The sequence below is a fragment of the Aedes aegypti genome, chromosome 3, assembly GCF_002204515.2.
Source record: "Aedes aegypti strain LVP_AGWG chromosome 3, AaegL5.0 Primary Assembly, whole genome shotgun sequence".
Classification (NCBI taxonomy): Eukaryota; Metazoa; Arthropoda; class Insecta; order Diptera; family Culicidae; genus Aedes; species Aedes aegypti.
Window position 1 is genome coordinate 328,002,383 of NC_035109.1, and position 19,193 is coordinate 328,021,575.

The 19,193-nt window shown below is 37.5% G+C and overlaps 1 protein-coding gene across 1 annotated transcript in view; it reads left to right on the forward strand.

Moving 5' to 3' along the window:
• LOC5572184 (ecdysone receptor) overlaps nucleotides 1-19,193 on the forward strand; it is a 754,961-nt gene that overhangs the window by 471,593 nt on the left and 264,175 nt on the right. The gene's annotated exons all lie outside the window — the stretch shown is intronic.

Below are 19,193 nucleotides of genomic sequence, written 5' to 3' on the forward strand. Positions count from 1 at the left end.
AACAATAGAATTTTGGCAAATCGATTGAACTACAGTCGCCTCTCCACATCTCGGCATTCCGTCTTTGCAAATTGTTTTGAATCCCTGAATTCTAGTCTAGTATCTTTTGATAATGGGCATATCGACATACGGATTGAAAATTGGGAATGAAAATCTTATCGAGATAAGGAGGATGTCGAGATATGGAGAGTGAAAATGTATGCAGATTGAAAGGAACGAGAAAATCATCGACATAGGGAGCGATATCGAGATGTAGATCCTCGAGATGTCGAAAGTCGACTGTAAAAGCAATTCAGTTGAAAAAAAAAAATAACATATGTTGATTTAACCCTTGAAGCCCCGAAACCGACTTTTATTTTCAATTGACTGGTGCTCAGAAACAAGTAAGCTTATTGAAATACGGTTTTCACTATGCTCGATGGGATGTGTTAGACTTCCTGCAAGTGAGGTTTTCAAACAAGTTCAGGTTTGGACATATTTTTGAACCAGAAATAAGTATTCCCAAGTCATACTTTTAGCACTTGAATTTCATTGAGCTGTCAACAATTGAAAGTGAGCTAGCACTGAGTCGAAAAGCAAGTACTTGGTATGTTTTCTTGCATGTGACGAAAGCCGTGACTTGGTTCCGGAAGTACTTTCCGAGTAGGAACCGTGGTCAAGAAACACATGTAAATGTATTAAAGATAAAAGTTGTTGAAGATTTAAAAAAACTACAAGCTTAGATCAGATCACCGAGTTCGGAGTCTCAACAGCTGAACGTTCGGTAATCGTTTCGGTAAACGAACCGACTACTGAACTGTCGGTAATTTCCAGTTCGGACCACAGCTGTCTAAACTACTGTTCCGTCTGGTAACTAAGTAAACTACCACGTGGGATCGGATTCCATACACCCAAGAAATGAATCTAAAACCGCCCACTTTATACAAAACGCCTACTATTTATATGAAGTGTACGGATGTTGAACCTGTACAGATGTTATATATTAAAACTTAAAATTAAAAGTATAACAAAAGAAAAAGGAAAATATGTATATGTAACAAATTTTGAAACGACTGTTTGTATTCCATTGGTCGTGATACGTTGTATTTTACTGTCCGATCTTCTGGTACATCCACATCTATTGCTGTCGGTACCCTATTCAAGATACATATTTATTTTAAAGTTTAAGAAATGGATGCATCTACTCTAAGACAAAGCTAAAGACACTTCCTAGATTTTTTTTATTTATCATTTTTTTATGAAAATTAAACAGTAAAACAAAAATAGTGATGACAAGTAGTTTTTACGTCAAAACTTGTTCGTCCATAAACATATTCGAGTAGAGATAGACATTTTAAATTACACTCAAAATTTCTTATACCTTAAAAGCTTTAATGAATTTCCATTAAACAATTAACCTTCCTTAGTCCCTAACAAAAAGTTATAAATTGAGACTTAGGGTCGTTTTCGACCCGAAAATTCAAACAGTTTACAAAAATCAGTGTGTTGACCGCATTTAGTTCTGTTGGGCTTAAATGAAAGGCACACAACCTGATTCTTCTGAAAAAAAAATCCCTTTAGAGACCCTTACTTTGACAACCTGTTGTTTCGTAACTGGCTATTGTGGTCCTTTTGGAGCACTGGAATGGCCACCGGGAAACCCGTAATATGGGACCACTCAGTTTTAGCACCAAAAGTAGGCGTGCGATGGCTCAATCTCCATGATTTTCAATCCCTGTGACTGCTAGTTCAGTTATAGATAAAAGACCACCGAAATAACCCAGAAATGCCCACCGGAGATACGCGTATTGTGGGACTTTTTAGTGTTTGTACCAAACTAGGCATGCGACAGCTCAATCTTCATGATTTTGATTATCTGAAGATTGTACCTCCGCATGCCTAGTTTTGGTACAAAAACTCAAATACTCAAGGGTATCTCCGGTGGTCATTCCTGAGTTATTTCGATGGTCACAATAAGTCAGAGTGATCATTAACCCTTAAAAGGCGTGAACGACTTTGTTTCACGTTTTTGATCATATCTTTTGACTCAATAGATATCTGGTGGTCTAGTTTTGGTATAAAAACTGAAATGTCCTACAATACGGGTATCTCCGGTGGTCATTCCTGAGTTATTTCGGTGGTCCAGAAGAACCAAAGTAACCATTTATATATATAATTGAACTACAAAAGTCACAGGGATTCAAAATCATGAAAATTGCGTCATTGCATGCCTAGTTTTGGTACAAAAACTGAAATGTCCTACAATAAGGGTATCGCCGGTGGTCATTCTTGGGTTATTTAGGTGGTCCAGAAGAACCAAAGTGGTTATTTATCTATAATTGAACTATCAGAGTCACAAGGACTCAAAATCATGGAGATTGAGCGGTTGCATGCCTTGCCTACTTTTTGTGCTAAAACTTAGAGGTCCTATATTACGGGTTTCCCGGTGTTCATTCCGGTGCTCCAAAAGGACCAGAATAGCCTTCTATTCATGCTTTTGGTAAAATACATCCAAACATACAAAATCGTAAAGAATTGGACACAATTCATTTTTATCCGAGTAATTTCATCGAATTGACCAGATTGGCCACCTTCCGGGACTCCAGGAACCGGTTCCGCATGGACCATACCGGACCGAATTTTTCAGGGGATGTGCGCCGATAATTGGTTCCTTATTGCAGAGAAAAAAATATTCCAACCGATGTGAACCCCTATTCAACAATTTTTTTTTCTATCTTTATTAACGAGATTTTTAGCCCTGGGCTAGTTCATCTCGGGACCAACGGCTTTATTTCCCTTCCGAAGGAAGTCGTCACTAAAATTTTTAGTGACTATCTTGGGGATGGGATTCGATCACAGGTCCTCGGCGTGAGAGGCGTGTGTTGTAACCACTACGTCCCCTCTATTCAACAATATGAGGACGGTTCAGATTACTTGTTTAGTTACGAAACAACAGGTTGTCAAAGTAAGGGTCTCTGAAGGGATTTTTTTTCAGATGTAGCAGGTTCTCGGTGGCCACAAAGACTAAATCCGGATCTCCGGGATGGTTTCCGAAACAAGAAATGTCTGCCTGGCTCCATCCCATTACCCCGAACGCCATTACCCCGAACGCCACTACCCCGAACGCCACTACCCCGAATGGGTCACTACCCCGAAAGCCATTACCCCGAATGGGTCATTACCCCGAACGCCACTACCCCGAATGAGCCATTACCCCGAATAGTATGAGATACAGTACAGTATCTTGTTTTGCGAGCAAAAATGCGTCTCTAATGAAGGCTGGTAATTAATGGCACGTAAAATTCGTCGGTAAAATGTTCATCATATATTTATTCTTTCGAAATATCTTGATGGCAACTATATTCTTCTCATTCTTTCTGAGACAGTGCCTGTTCATCAGCTCAGTGGGCACCTTCGCAATTCAAGGGTTCATTCACAAATTTCATTTCGCCAACAATTGCCATTTATAACACCTACCCACCCCGTCGTACTTTTTTTTTGTATGGAAATTCTACATATTGTGAATGGGCTGTAACATTTTGAGGAAAACCACCCACAAACGTTTTTGCTCCCTTCAGCGTTACGAAATTTGTGAATGGGCTTTAATAAAATAAACCTTTTATTGACTGAAAGGAATTCGAATTCATAACCCTCAATATGGTGTTGCTTAACATATGCGTAATCACCGGTAGTTGGACTTGTTAGTGGTATTCATATTTCAATCTTGTTTTTGAACAAATATTTTTCTTTCTTATGAATATAGGTTGTGTCATAGCATCACGTTGTTACAGTGATCATTCACGTCATAGCTGCAAACATTTCACCAGAAATTTGCCCTTCTTTTTTAAATAGGCTGTTCTTTCACGTTTTTATTGGATAAGCTAGTCACTAATATTTCTATATAGAACAGCTTTTTATAAAGGAATATATCTTGAAGGCATTCACTAAAGTGATTCCTGCTATAATTCTAATCGAAAAATTTTCCTTTCTTTTATCTTTTTGTGTTGAAACAGACAGGTCTCATATGGATTTACTCACCACTTTTCTGCCATCATCATTTCTTCATTGTCTCGAATCAAAAAAATATTTTTATCTTGAATCAAAAAAAATAATGATCCCACAAATCAACAAAAGTTCTAACTGTAGCGTCAATCATAGGCCGCCGATTTTTCTAACATGTACATGTGTACAAGTGCGATAGCGGAACGGTCGTCTATTAGGTTGGTTTTTAGGCGGGTTCCATACAACAACTTTTGCAGCGACTATCTCAGGGTGAACTTCCATTACCATCGTTTACGAAACAAAATCTTTAAGAAGATCTTAATCTTAATGCCCGACACCTATAAAATGAGTAAAGGAAGTGGCTACCGACGTCCAATAAGAGACTTTACTACATCCTAATTTTGTACATATTATAGCTATCCTTCTCATAATAAATTCACCCTTCTTTTCGAAATAGGCTGTTCTTCAGAGCACTACAATGTGGCTGTGTGAATCTTCCCAAAATTAGAGGTCAAAACTTAGTGTGTAAAAATTATTTGCTGAACAATCAGCTGCTTTTTTATCTTTTAGTATTTGAAAAATACATTTTTGAGCCAAACTCGTGAAATACTCAAAAGGAAGCGTACAATTATCTCCCCACTCTCTAACTAGAATATGTCTCAAAATGTTATCCATTCGGGGTAATGGCGTTCGGGGTAGTGTCCCATTCGGGGTAGTGGCGTTCGGGGTAATGACCCATTCGGGGTAATGGCTTTCGGGGTAGTGGCGTTCGGGGTAGTGGCATTCGGGGTAGTGGCGTTCGGGGTAGTGTCATAGAATCGTCTGCCTTTCATTTAAGCCCAACAGAACTAAATTCGGTCAACACCCTAATTTTTGCCAGCCGTTTGAATTTTCGGGTCGAAAACGACCCTAAGTAACAATTTGTAATTTTTTTTTATGGGAGCTTCCCTAGGGCTCATTCAAAACTTTTGTTCCCATAAAAATAAAATTTTCCCCAATAAAATAATTGTCAGAAAATTTCAAGTTGCTAGGTTATTTCGATAAAAAGTTACATTGATTTGAGTTTTGAAATAGGTCGAAAAAGACCCAAGGTCATTACTAAGGTGAAGTGTAGTACTTTTGTCAAGAATTAACTTATAGAAATATTGCGACTACATATTGTGATCACACTCAAAAACTTATTTACTAAAAAATACTCAAAAAAATAATCAAAATAAAAAAGGTAATACTATCTTGAAGAAACTAATAACTGTGTAATAATTGTTCGTATATTATTCAAAATTCAAAGCAATGACGGGTATTTTTAAAATTATATATTTGCTTGCGGAAGTTAAGTGAACATTTATGGACAGAAAAACATTTTTGATGACACCTAAAATTTATGTGATTAAAACATAAGCAAACTCTTTTTTTGTCAATAGACCATAATTCAAAGCGGTAACATGTAGTTTTCGACATCTGCTTGATTTTTGAAGTCCAGTAAACATGTTTCAGAGCAAACAGATATTTGTATAACACTGAAAAATTGTTCTACTGAAAAACCACAAGAACGCTTGTTTTCTTTTTAAACTGTTTTCCTGGAAATTATAATTCAAGGTGATAACATGCAGGTTTTTTTCGATTTTTTTAAAGTAGTGAATATATTCAGACAGAAATAGATATTCCTTGATCGCACTAAACGTAAACCACATTCGGCTATCCACGAAGCATAATCAAAATCCAACTTCTAAATCCTGTCTATTCCTGAATTTGAATTAATGTTTTTTTGCAATGTCAATCGTTGTAGCACAACGTTGAATTTGTGATAAAAATAAGTTAAAAAAAAAGTTGTTGAATGAGCATTTGGTAGATATATTTGTTGCAAAAAGCTTAGAAATGAACATAGTTTCCGGTTCGATTGCTGAGAACACTATAGTTGACAGAGATATGCATGGTTAACCCTCTTAATATGACGCTGCCATTTTACCCTTTGAGAATAATTAAATAGATATTTTTCGATACTTGTGAACCTTTTTTTCGCAGTTTCTGAAAAAAGTCAAGTGTCTGTGTCAATTTTGATTGTTGTTTATCTGGTTTCAGAGATATTCCGAAATACCTTGGAGGACCGACGCATTGCCATACCCCACGTAAATATGTTCAAAAACAGATTTTCTTCCATGTTCGGTTATTCGCTTTTCTAAACAATACTTGTATGAGAGTCTGTTGTGATTTTTATTTTGCAATTTGTAACAATTTTTATGTAATGAGCATTTGAGTTTCTGGTACCACTCTAGTCACAAAAACAATCTTGAAAGCTTTTTTTTTTGGGAAATAAGCTATAAAACTTTTATGATTTTTTTTTCAGAGAATCTTTTAAATGCCTGACATTGTAAGCCCATTTTTTTCTATAAATTGACTTAAAACAAAATGGAGTTCAATAGAATTTCATATAAAAAATGTAAGGGACCGCCCTTATGGAATGTTGAAATATTTTCTATCCCAGTTATCAAGTTATGGAAAAACCATTTCCCAGAATGCCGTTTCCCGGAAACCCTAATTTTCGTAGCGATTAATGCGCAACTATTTAGCAAGATTTCCGCAATATGTTGCAGGGTCCAATCCCGCTGGCTAGGATCTTTTCGCGTTTGAAAATTCTTCTACTTTCGAGGAAATAGATTTCATTTGTCAATGAATCAATAAATAACCAGCACGATCGCTATAAAAAGCAAAGTTAACGCCACCGTAGCTTTGTGTGTTTGACTGAACAGCATTCCAACAGCATGGTGGTGCCTTTGTTTTGATGCGGTGAGTGCCGAAGGATTTACCTTCAATGATCCATTGGCGAAGAATATTCTCAGTTAATCACTGTCTGAGTGCCAATAATAATATTGAGCCGAGAAGCAAGCTCTGCCCCAGTTGGAACTTCATGATATCAATTGAAAAACTACTACAGCATGCTTGGCGTCACAAGCCTTACAAAATTGATAAGAGGGGAGTCGGTCAAATATGTTAAAATTTTGCGTAAAATAATTTGTGGATAATTCAAAGACTCAACAGAATAACCTTAGGTTGAATGAAGGGAAATATCTGATGTTTAATATATGCAGCCTTCTCGCTGAACACTTTTCTGACGGTATAATTCGGAAGAGCGGCAAGTGTTCAAAAAAAAAAAAATTCTCTCTGAATTGGAATTCATGCTGATGGATTTGTTTATCAGTTTGAACATTATTTTTTATTTTCTAATGACATAACTCGACAGAAATTTTCCAATGAAAATATTAACAGTATGGGCAATAATAACTCTACCATAAGAATACGATAATGGACCGGCCGAAAAGTTCCTCACTGACTATGGTACAGAGGTTTAAAATGCCTTGAGATTATTTAAACTTAAAGTAAGTATACAATTGGAAACCTTCCTAAGAAATATGAAATTTCGACAAATGGTCTACATGATTTATAAGACAACTTAACTAAGCTTGCAATGGTTGAACCAAATCCAAACCCGTAAAAATTCTCGATCTAATAAAAAAAATCTAGCCCAACCCTGAATATAGCTCACTAACTGAAAATAGATAGAATCATTGATATAGTCTTTTTTTTTCAAATTATCTATCTATTCTTCTATATAAATAAAAATGGAATTGTGTTTGTATGTCATGAAATGGCTTGAGAACGGGTTATCAAGTTTTGAAAATTCTTTCATAGGTTTGTTCCAGAAGTGTTCCGACGTGTATGTGTATATAAAAAGCTCAGGATATTGAACGGGAAAGTCGAATAAACGGGAATGATCGCAACTGTCTTTTTGTACGGGACGTTTCATGGCGTTTTTCAACAGCCTACTTGATGGCAGGACTAAGTTTGCCGGGACCACTAGTTGCAAATATTTGTTCAGGGGATACGCTGAAAAATGTCTTTTTATTGTGTTACTCAATTAGCCGGTAAAACTGTTTTTGAAATCAGAATATCAAATATGAGAACACAATCTTCTTTATAAATAAAAATGGAGTGGTGTTTGTATGTCACGAAATGGCATGAGAACGGCTCGATGGGTTTGAATGATTCTTTCACAATTGAAATCGTGAAGGGTTGCGACGTGTTAGTGCGTAGATAAAGTTTTAAAATGTTTCTGGAATAGTCCGAAAAACGGGAGAAAACTAATCTGTCATTTTGTATTGGAGATTACAGACCGTTTTTCAACATCCTACTTGATGGCAAGACGAAGTTAGCCGGGACCACTAGTGTTAAATATTTTAATTCATTAGGTCTAGGTGACTTTGCCCGATGCATTTCATAACTAGCATGAACGTCAAAAATCTCATCTATTGCATTCCGGTGGCTATTAACAAAGCATTCTTGATACTTATCACGTTGTTTTCATAGTTCTGATATTAGGTTGGTTGGATTGACTTTATTAACGAGATTTTTAGCCCTGGACTAGTTCATCTCGGGACCTGTTCTGATATTACTTTGCTGTAGAAATAGTGGCCCAAAGTCATCTTTAAGTTCCAAAGTCACGTCAAATGACGGGACTTGATTTGTTTGGTGCCCAAAATGCGTTACGAGATGTTTTATGGTGTGATGAGATTTGTGAACAAACCCCTTAAAGTATTTTTGACGTTAATTATTTTTAATTACTCTTGAATATATTTCCGGGAAATGGGTCATTCGGGGAAATGTCTTTTCAGAAAATGGGGTATCCGGGAAATTGATTCCAGGAAACGTCTTTCCGGAAAATGCTATAGAACCGAGTTGATCATCTCAAAGCGGTTAAAAACTCACTGTTAGGTGGATCACTGAACCACTCTTGCTGGCCACCAAACCGATCGCTTTCCATTTCGATCGATCGATCGATCGATGGGTTTTCGCTTACGGGTGCAGGAACAACACTTCGTATAAGAAGATCCTTCACGTGTTCGGCTGCTAGAGAACTTCATCGCCTCGTCGTTGGCTTAGCTCCACACCTCCCAGCAAGACCCCCATCCACACCGCCCAAGTCTTGCACTTTTTTTCGGTGCCGGAAAACAGCAAAACGAGCACAACAAGTGGCTTCCGATGATAGCGATCGCGTCATGTTGCTTCTTGGTGCCGCTTTTTCCTGGGTATGTTTGAATCGCTGGATCGGTTCGGTGGGAGGGGGACGAGTGCAGCGTGCACTGGGTCTCGGGGTACGGGTATACAAAAATTACAAATTCTTTTGTGTTTTCGAGCATGGCAAATTCTTCCTTTTCTTGCGCGATTCCTAAGCCCAATTTCGGGCTCTTTTCCGTGGTTCTTTTGTTTTCGGATATCTCTTGAGGCTAATTTCGGACCGAATGAAGAGTTCTTTCCGAACAAGAGGACATAGCGAGAGAGCTAGAAGAATCTTCCGTGAGTCAATTTCCCAAAGCTGACGGTGTACTGTGATCGATCGAGGTTCGATCGAGTGGAGTGTGCAGAAGATGAGAGCTCCAAGTTTAGACTCGATGAGGCCGAAAAACGAGTAGCAAGAATGAAAGGTTGTGGCCAGACAAGAGTGCGCAGATTTCGCACGACTGAGTGGCACTGGGACAAGTTGATTGAGGATTCAGAGCGTTCGGAGTGCGATTTAGCAATCTGGAACGGATTCGGAAATAGCCCAAGATATGTGTGCACCCGATTTGAAATAGAGTATGTACTATTTTTTGAAGCAAAATGTATCTGTTAGTCATCAGTAGACGAAGTTGACTCTTTACTCCTGTAGAAAACATTCTATGAACCAGGACAACTTTTAAAGTTGTTAGTCATAAAAATCTTTTATTAAGCTGGATGGAACTATTTCTTTTTCTCGAAAACACATAGATGGTTGGACAGCGCATATTCATATTTAATAGCAAAGATAAAGCCCTCAGAAAACCCTAATCCAAACTCTTACTTTTCATTTTTTTTTCGTATTCATATACGCAGCTACCGAGCATATTCTTCATCACTGAAGGTCGATTTGACCCATATCAAAACAGCGCATTACAATTTCGAACCCACAATTGAAAACTATATTTCAACAGGAAACGGTACTTACTACGAATAAATCACATCAACATTCAACAACGATTACAAAGGGGAGAAAGGTTTGATTCAACCCTACCGTACGCTCTGAAAAGTCACACAGACCTAATTTCCTCAAGGACTTTCCTTTCCCTTCAAAGCAAATCATAAAAAAAGTTCCTAGTTCGAATGAAAAATGGTAACCGGAGAAATGTTGACAAAACAAAGCAAGACCTTGAAGACGTTCACTCCGGGTTCGGAAGCAACTCGGAGATGGTACACGTGTTATTCATTACCCCACGGTTGTTGTAACAAGCCGATTCCTCCACGTTCAGTCCAATCACGTCCAATTGCGTACGGAATGAAAAAAACTGACTATCCAAAAAGCGACGGAGGAGGATCAAAAATTTGCATAAACTTTGCGTAGCCAGTTACGTGCAGCTTGTTACTACGACTGATTGGTATTTGGGCGTGCCGAAGGAGTTTGAATTAGTGTATGCTAATCAGTTTGTTACAGTGAACGGAGGCAAGCTTGACTGGATTTTTGAAGTTTGTCAAAAAACAATAATTTGGTACGCACAGAATATGGATCAGATTTTCCGATGATAATTTATTATCTTGTTCAAGTCGAGTCTAGTACACGACACTGAAGACGGCCTTACAGTTGGGGTCGAAAAACGCGTATCTGTCAAAGAATACAAACTCTAGTGGAATGAAATGGTATACCACTGAATTGGGTTTCTTTACTTATAGATGCAAGATGCGACAGCCTTCTTTCTTCGCTTTATAGAAAGAGACCTTGTTTCTCTTAATGCAGTTTACGATCTCCAGCTTACATACAGAAAATTCGGATATACTGCTCACGATTGGCGGCACCCTTTGCTTCATCGCATGAATCAAACAGTCATATCACATCTCTCCATCAATCAACGTTAACAATTAAATAATTAATCATCACCAATAAAAAAGGTAATGATTCACATGATTTCCCAACCACCCAATTCCGAGCAGTGTTTATCATAACGGTACCGTTGATTTCAGATGAACAAGGACACCGGCCGGCGTCGAAAATCGAAACCGGAATAGCCACCCGGCCAAAGGCCATCAATTATCCGGGCTCAAATATGCACGCGTTATGACTTGTTAATTTTTGTGCCACTTTGCACAATCTTCAAATTAGCAACTGCAACTCAGCACTGCATCATCGGACCCGGAGGAGAAGACGAAGGCCCTGCCCGCCAACTCATTCCGGTTGATTGAATTGAAGTATTGTTGAGATGGTGAAAGAAATGCTGATTGATACACCTAAGATCGTGGTATTATGTGTTTTCAATCCTTGTATTGTAAAAGTATTTTTTTATCCCAAAAAAAATTGGAATCGCATAACATTTTAACCCAGATAGCCGTAGCGGTAAACGCGCAGCTATTCAGCAAGACCAAGCTGAGGGTCGTGGGTTCGAATCCCACCGATAGAGGATCTTTTCGGGTTGTAAATTTTCTCGACCTCCCAAAGCATAGAGTATCTTCGTACCTGCCACACGATATACACATGCAAAAATGGTCATTGGCAAAGTATGCTCTCAGTTAATAAGTGTGGAAGTGCTCATAAGAACACTAAGCTGAGAAGCAGGCAGTGGGAACGTAACGCCAGAAAGAAGAAGAACATTTCAACATACCATAACATTTTTCGCACTAGTTTTTGGCAAGACACCGGATTTCGAAGTTATTCAGATGTTGCTTGGAGATACTTGAATCCCCAAAGAATGATTTTTGGCCAATATTATCCCAACTTACAATTTCAATGTTTTCTGGTTCTTCTTCTTCTTGGCATTACGTCCTCCGGGACAGAGCTTGCTTCTCAGCCTAGTGTTCAATGATCACTTCCACAGTTATTTACTGAGAGATTTCTTTACCAAAGTTGCCATTTTCGCATTCGTGTATCATGTGGCAAGTTCGATGATACTCTATGCCCAAGGAATTCAAGAAAATTTCCTATACGAAAAGATCTTGGACCGACCCAGACACCTCCATGGCTTTGCTTTGTAGTCGTGGACTCTAACCACTGGGCTAAGAAAGGCCCCAATGCCTTTTGGCCTTAGGTATTATTTATCGATGTTTTAGTATGGATGTATTGAATTATAGAGGGTTCATTAAAGCATCTAATTATGATGAAAATACTTTATAACTTAAACCCCTAGAAAACAACCTGTACCTAACTAGGAGTGCTTCTGATAAAACTTCTGGTCAAGTAATTGCAAAAAAAAAAATTATCAGAGAAGTTTACATTGGAATAATTTTTATATTCCATGTAAAATTTAGCGTTGAATCATGCACATTAATGGAATATCAGAATTAAAGCAAATTTATATTACAAATCATGTAAAACTACATCAACTTCGTGTGAATTTATGCGATCCGTCACGCAATCAGTTAGGGTAACGGAAATTTATATTACACACCAAAAAAATCTTAGATTTACACGTAACGTAATATTAGCCTCAATCATGCAAAGCCATTTCTCATGTATTATTCAATGATGGAACCTATAAGCACATCTATTATATACAACATTGTTTCCAAAATCCTTAATATTGAACGCGAAATGTCTTCTCTCGAAGAATGTTGCATGCATGAATGACCAGAAGGCACCAGAATTAAAGCAAATTTGCCTTAAAAGTATTATAATTATATCTCAGGGCTGGCAGCAAAAAGTGGTGCCGAAACAAGTTATTCTAGTGACCAGATTAGATAAATCAATTACTAAAAGTGACTTGAAAGTCAAAACGTAATCAGTTCTAATACAGTTCTACTACACTTGGTCATCCCGAGACATCTCAATCTCAATGTATAATCTGGTTCAAGAATATTTGAGTGCAAATTTGAAGGATTTTGCGCAACGTTTAATAATAACCAAAGCTTGATGACGGATCAATAGGGTCCTAAAGCCCTGTCCCAATTTTAGTGCCAAATGCTTGAGTTTAGGGCAAAAACACATGTTTACTCAATTTTTTAAAGTTTTTCATTGGTTTAAGTCTAAAAAACATTTTTTTCATGTTTCTTTAGATTTTGTCACACCCCTTAGCTTAAACTCAATTTTTAGGTATATTTTGTTTTCCGTGTCCCTTCCGAAATGTCAGTTAGGAACAACCCCAGTGTTAAAACTAAAACCCCTGTGGTGTTTTTGTCGACTATGCGAACGTCAAACATGATTAAAAGTGTCAAGGTTCATTTATGGACCCAATTTTTAAATTAAATTTTAAACATGATATAGCCGTTATTTGAACGGGAAAAATTGCTAAAGCAGTTATAGTAACATGCTTTTTCGTGTTGTTAAATAAAAACAAGATTTCATTTCAAATTTTAGGACCCAATTGGTGAGCTCGTCACTATGAGTGTCGACATAAACTCTAATTCATGAATTATTTATGTTTAACATATTTTTGTTTTCAAAACACCCCTTTCTTTTTATCTTTATTTTTGTAATTAAAAAAAACTTTGAATGGTTCGACACTACAAGTGTAGACTTGCGAAAGGTTCACTTTATTCAACAAACTTTGGATGGTTCGCCACTGTAAGTGTCGGCATAAGAATAAGAGTGTTATATGATGTTCCAGCCAATCGAGTTTTTTGTTTCTTTTCAAATAAGTAAAATATAGTAACACATGCTTTCGTCCTGACAGCTGTAGGAATGTTACATTTAGGTATTTTTTAACAAACTTCGAATGGTTCGTCACTTAAAGTGTCGGCATAATTTTCCTCTACATAGAAATTGTTCATATCAAATGAAAATATTATATTTTCATAAAAGCTTATTTATATTTGACAAATAACTATTTATCATGGTCTAATCACTTTTCAAAGTGAATCCTTTGACCCAACGATCCTCCCCATTAACAAACATCCCACCCAGTAACCTTTGTGGAGATGCAGAGGCAAACACGGTCTCCAAATAGCAAAGGTTACACACTAACATTCCTTTCCCCAATCCCACCTGACTGCAAGGACGTGGCCGGCGCCGTTATTGACCCTGTATAAATAGAGGCACTGAATTATGCACACTGAAGAAGATTATGGCCAATCCCAGCCGAACTTCTAGTTGATTCTTTGTGCATTTTCACTGACTTTGGTCAATCACGGAATAGCAACCATTGATATGTGTAGTCAGTCTAAGCTAAGCTAAGCTAAGTTAAGAATTTAGCAGCTAAATTCAAAGCACACTTTTTTGAGTTGCAATGTCCATTAAAACTGATTTTTTATTTGAGATTCCCAATCTTCTGATTATGAATCCAACAAAATTCTTTGGAAGTTCCATACAGAAAGTTCTTGCCAAATTTGCTAATGATTCTAACTTAATCCTTAGCAGAACTCACACAATATCTTGGAAAGAAAAGGAGACAATTCAAGCAGAATTATACAAGCAATAATTACTGAACCTAAAAATGAAAATCCGGCAGGCATTCTCAAAAAGTCCAACCACCAGCATATTAAATCCAATATTTGACATCAAAATTCTCATAAAATGCTGGGAGATTTTTTTTTCAGAATCCCAAACAGAATTCGCAAAGGATTCTATAAAATATATGTGACAACATAGATAAAAAGGACGAAAACATTACTTTTTTTTGACACCGACTGACAATCGCTCGATTTTACAACAATATTGAAGTTATGGACCCCTGCAATTTTTTTAGACTTGAACCGCGGTTTGAAAAGGTTGTAGTTTTTAGTGATTTAAAATTAAAATGTCCAAGAAGGACCTATATTTGGTTATACAGTATATATGCGATATGTTGTAAGTAAATAAATTGATGTAGAAAATGTCTGTCAAGCATATTGTAGTGGATGTAGAGTACAACTTTGATATGATAAAAGCATGATAGCAAGACAATGTATTGAAATTGCAGTTCAAAAACTCAACTTGTAGAAAAAATATTGAATTTTAATGTCTTGTAATTTTTTCGTAGAAGCTCAAACGTTTTGATGATGATTCAGAAATGAATAGAAAAATTCATTTATGGACGTGTTTCTGAACGTTAAAAAAGTATTCCTAACAAACGCTTTATTTTTGTTATAGGGGAGGTGTACCAGTTTTGGCCCTAAAAGAAATATTGTTTATACATAAATCCAAAGACGTTTGATTACTGTTAATACGTTAAACGAATTATAAAAAATAATTAGAAACTTTGGTTTTGTATTAATAATAGGGGTGGCGAATATTCGCCTCGTTTTTAATTTCCATTCCTGAATTCGATACCTACGATGATTTCTTATGGAGGGTGGCAAACCAAGGTGCAAAGGAGCAAAAATTTCAAGGAAAATAACTTTTTCTATTATTTTTTTAGCTAATTTTGAGGTTTCTAAGAATGTTTCCGTATCATCTTAAAGCAATCTAGCGAACACTAAACAATTGGCGAATACCGGTACACCTTCACTATGTGTATTATTTTTTAGAAACATCTTTGCAAATGCTTTTGTATGAGTTCCAACATTTCTCAGAAATGTTTTGTAAGGACCAACAGTTTTTAACCCATAATTAAAAAGGTAGGTGTACCAATTATGGACATAATTAGAGATGGGCAAAACGGCTCATTTCAGTGAACGGACCCGATCCGGATCACTCATTTTAGTGAACCGGATCTTTTGAACGGTTCAGTGGCTCGCAAAGGAAGAGCGAGCTGATCCGAGCGAAAAAGAAAAAGAACGGTTCACTCCCGCGACATGCGTCGTTTCATTCGTATCGTTCTCTTTCTCATTCTTCATACATTTTCCCCGCAGAAGCTCACGATGCACTCGGCCAATTTCCCCTACCCCAACAAAAAGGAAGAAGCAAAATGTGCTTTGCCATTCAAGTGGGCACTTTTTCTCTCTGTCTTACATCTGCCTGTGTGCAAGTGGGCGGGGCAAATTTGTCTGTCTATGTTGAGAGAGCAGAGCAGCAGACAACTTTGCTTGCATGTGTGACGTGGCGCGCAAAGCAAGGCACGTGTTTTGCGTTATAATAAAGCCGGGAAACGAACGAAAGAAAATAGGGGAAAATAATCGGTTTGTTCTTTTTTCGAGTCACTGTTTGTCTGATCCGTGCTGATCAAATGAACTGACTCTCGCTAAAACGAGCCACGGCTCTCTCCTTATTTTGAGTGATCTAGATCTGTTGCACGGCTCTGATTCTTTTTGTCCATCTGTAGACATAATGGTTCCCTATTTCACTATACTATCACGTTTATTTGTTAATTTGTTTTAAATTTTTTAATCAATTAGAGTGTTTAAGTAGATTAAAATCAAATATATATCTTGATGTCAAAACAAACACAAATATTCGAATTTCGAGAATTCATTTATGACTAATTAGGGAACCAATATTGCAATAACTGGTACACTCTCCATAGGTTCTAAGTTTAATTGAACATATTTGTCTGTGAATATTTGACCTTTCCCCAATTGTACTGAGAACTCCATAATATTCAATGAGCCAGTCAAGTCATGGCTAATACAATTCAAGAGGAACAAACAAAAAACACGGTACCGTTATGGCTCGGTTGTGTCAACAAATTAATCAGCTCATCGAATAATGTGATTTTTCTTCTGACATTTGAACACTGAACGAAATTAACATCTGAATTTGAAAAAAATGTATATTTCTTTTCCATCAAAAATAGCATCGAGAATAGCAAACATCGATAGGAAACAAATCAAGCGGGATCTATTTCTAGAACCGTAAATGGCATCCAGTTAATCCGGTGAATTATGACAACTCAATCTATCAGATCACATCACGGGATGGGGGCTAATCGTCCACTGGACCGGTTTTAAGTCGCATAATCAACGGATCACTCAAACTCAAGAGTTGTGCTCTGCGAAGATTCACGCCTTTCATTACCGGCGACGTCTATCCGAAGGACAAGCTGTAGAAAAATTTACGACTTTTGCGCATAAACTGACCGGCACAATCTTTGTCCGACAACTTGTCGGACTTGTGGTAGAGTGCCAGCTTGCAAGTTTTACAAAGTCATCAATCACTGTATGCTGAACAGATGGTCCCCCTTTGGATGAAGCGGATCGATCGATCGATCGCTCCGCAGACGATTGAATTAGTAACAATTTGCTGCAAACTAATTGCTGGGGTTTTCTAGGGGTGGGGTGACGACCACGCAGCGGTTTAGTTTTCCAAAAAAGTGGCAAAAACCCATATTCCAAACAAGGGTTTAGTTGACAAATATAGTCAAACATCCATCTCTGATAGTTAAGTACTCATACGAAAATTTAGGAATTTAATTGTTTTGTCGAGTTTTGACCATAAATAGGTACACATGTTCAAAAACCCTCAATGTTTGCTTAAAACTCAACGATTTAATCTTCACTTAAACTCGTGCAAATTTAGTTGTCAGCATAAGTTTTTTTTATCTGACTGGTAACTCATTTTCACCTAAATTCAACTCTTTTGGATGCAATTTTTTTTTCATTTGAAAACCGGTGAAACAGCTTAGAGCCCAATTTCCATAATGTATCAAAACTCCAAAGGCAAAAATCTCACGACAGAAGCAACAAACGACTGTGCTGTTTCTATTTCAGCTATGTGCACTAACAGAAAGTTAAAAAAAAGCTCGACTGTGAACGTTTGTTTTTTTCTGCAGATTAGTGCCTTTGAAATCGTTAGTAGGGACACAAGCCGGTCTTAGTGACAGTTTTGTTTGAATTCCGACATGTTTCATTTTAATTCCATTATATTAACAACTATTAGCTTAGGTATGTCAAATAACTATTAAAAAATAGCTTTTTAATATCTTACAATCTCAAATTAAATGGAAAACAGTAATTTTGTTGAAATTTCGTTCCATGAAAACCAAAAAATGGTTATTATACTAGAAACAAGACCTTCAACCCTTAAAAATATTCCACAACACTTGTTATAATCTGACATTGTCAAATATTGAAAATGCGTAATTTTTCCCTATATTTTTAGAATATGAACCACTATGCACCGGTGGCAAGTGTTTAATCGTAGATTTGCCGGCAATCGGCTTGCGCGTCATCTGTTCAAACAACTAGAACAAACTTTGGCCCGTCCATCGTGTAGTGCCAGTACGAAGTCTAGAGTTACTGGCACCGAGTTCAGTTGAACTATGATGGGTTAGGTACGCGTTTATTTGAGGAGGAATGGTGACTCACCGGCAGCAGTAGTGGGGGGGAACTACGCTTGGGCTGCACAATTACTAACACTAAACACAGAAATTGCGGGCTGGAACTAATCACAGCAATTTCAGAACTCAGAGTACCCTAGCGTAGCCAAGGTCAGGATTAAACGCTATGAAATACATAAATCATGGGGAAATCTGGTTTGGTGTCTGTATTCAAGGGCTTGGCTGATAAAATTGTTCTTCTTGGTTTAATTGACGCTTGTGAGATTAAACAAAATGTTGTCTGTGATTAATGTTCGAGTTTTTGTTGTCCGTATCTATCTAAGTCGATTATTTTTTGTATTTATTTTCTTCGTTAATACTTCACAATTTCATTCTCCCTTCGGGATTTTCATGCCAACTGGCACAGATCATGTTTCTCAGCTTGGTATTGTATGAGCACATCCACACTTATTGACTAAAAGCTTTCTTTGCCAATTGATCGTTTTAGCATTAATCTTCTTCTTCTTCTTCTTTCTGGCGTTACATCCTTACTGGGACAGAGCCTGCTTCTCAGCTTAGTGTTCTTATGAGCACTTCTACATTTACTAGCTGAGATCTTTCTTTGCCAAAGTTGCCATTTTCGATACCTACACATATATTTAGGTGGTTAAGAAATCATTAGTGAGTGAATACATACATTTGACCCTGTCAGAGGCATTCGATGAACGATAGTTGCCTAGGATCACATTCTAACCTTTCTGATTACCCAAGCTGAAACGAACACCCATTCCTGACCCGTCATAATTCATCAATCACTCACTTGAACATTCAATAAATTTTCTGCAACTGCCTTTTCACCAGCCATGGCAAAAGGAAACAATACCCAGACCAAACCATGCCACCAATTTGGGCTCGTTGCCAACAAGATTGACACGTCGGAGGTCACACCCAGCCTCTCTCGTTCGTGGATAGGTATGTCATGTCAGTTGTACCCGTTCGAAAGACTCGCAACAGGCAACGAACCTTCTGCATAACTACGGGTTCCCCTGCCCCCCCGTATCTCCCATTCCGATTGGGAAGTGGTACCTAGTAGCCCTTCGACTCTGAAGCGCA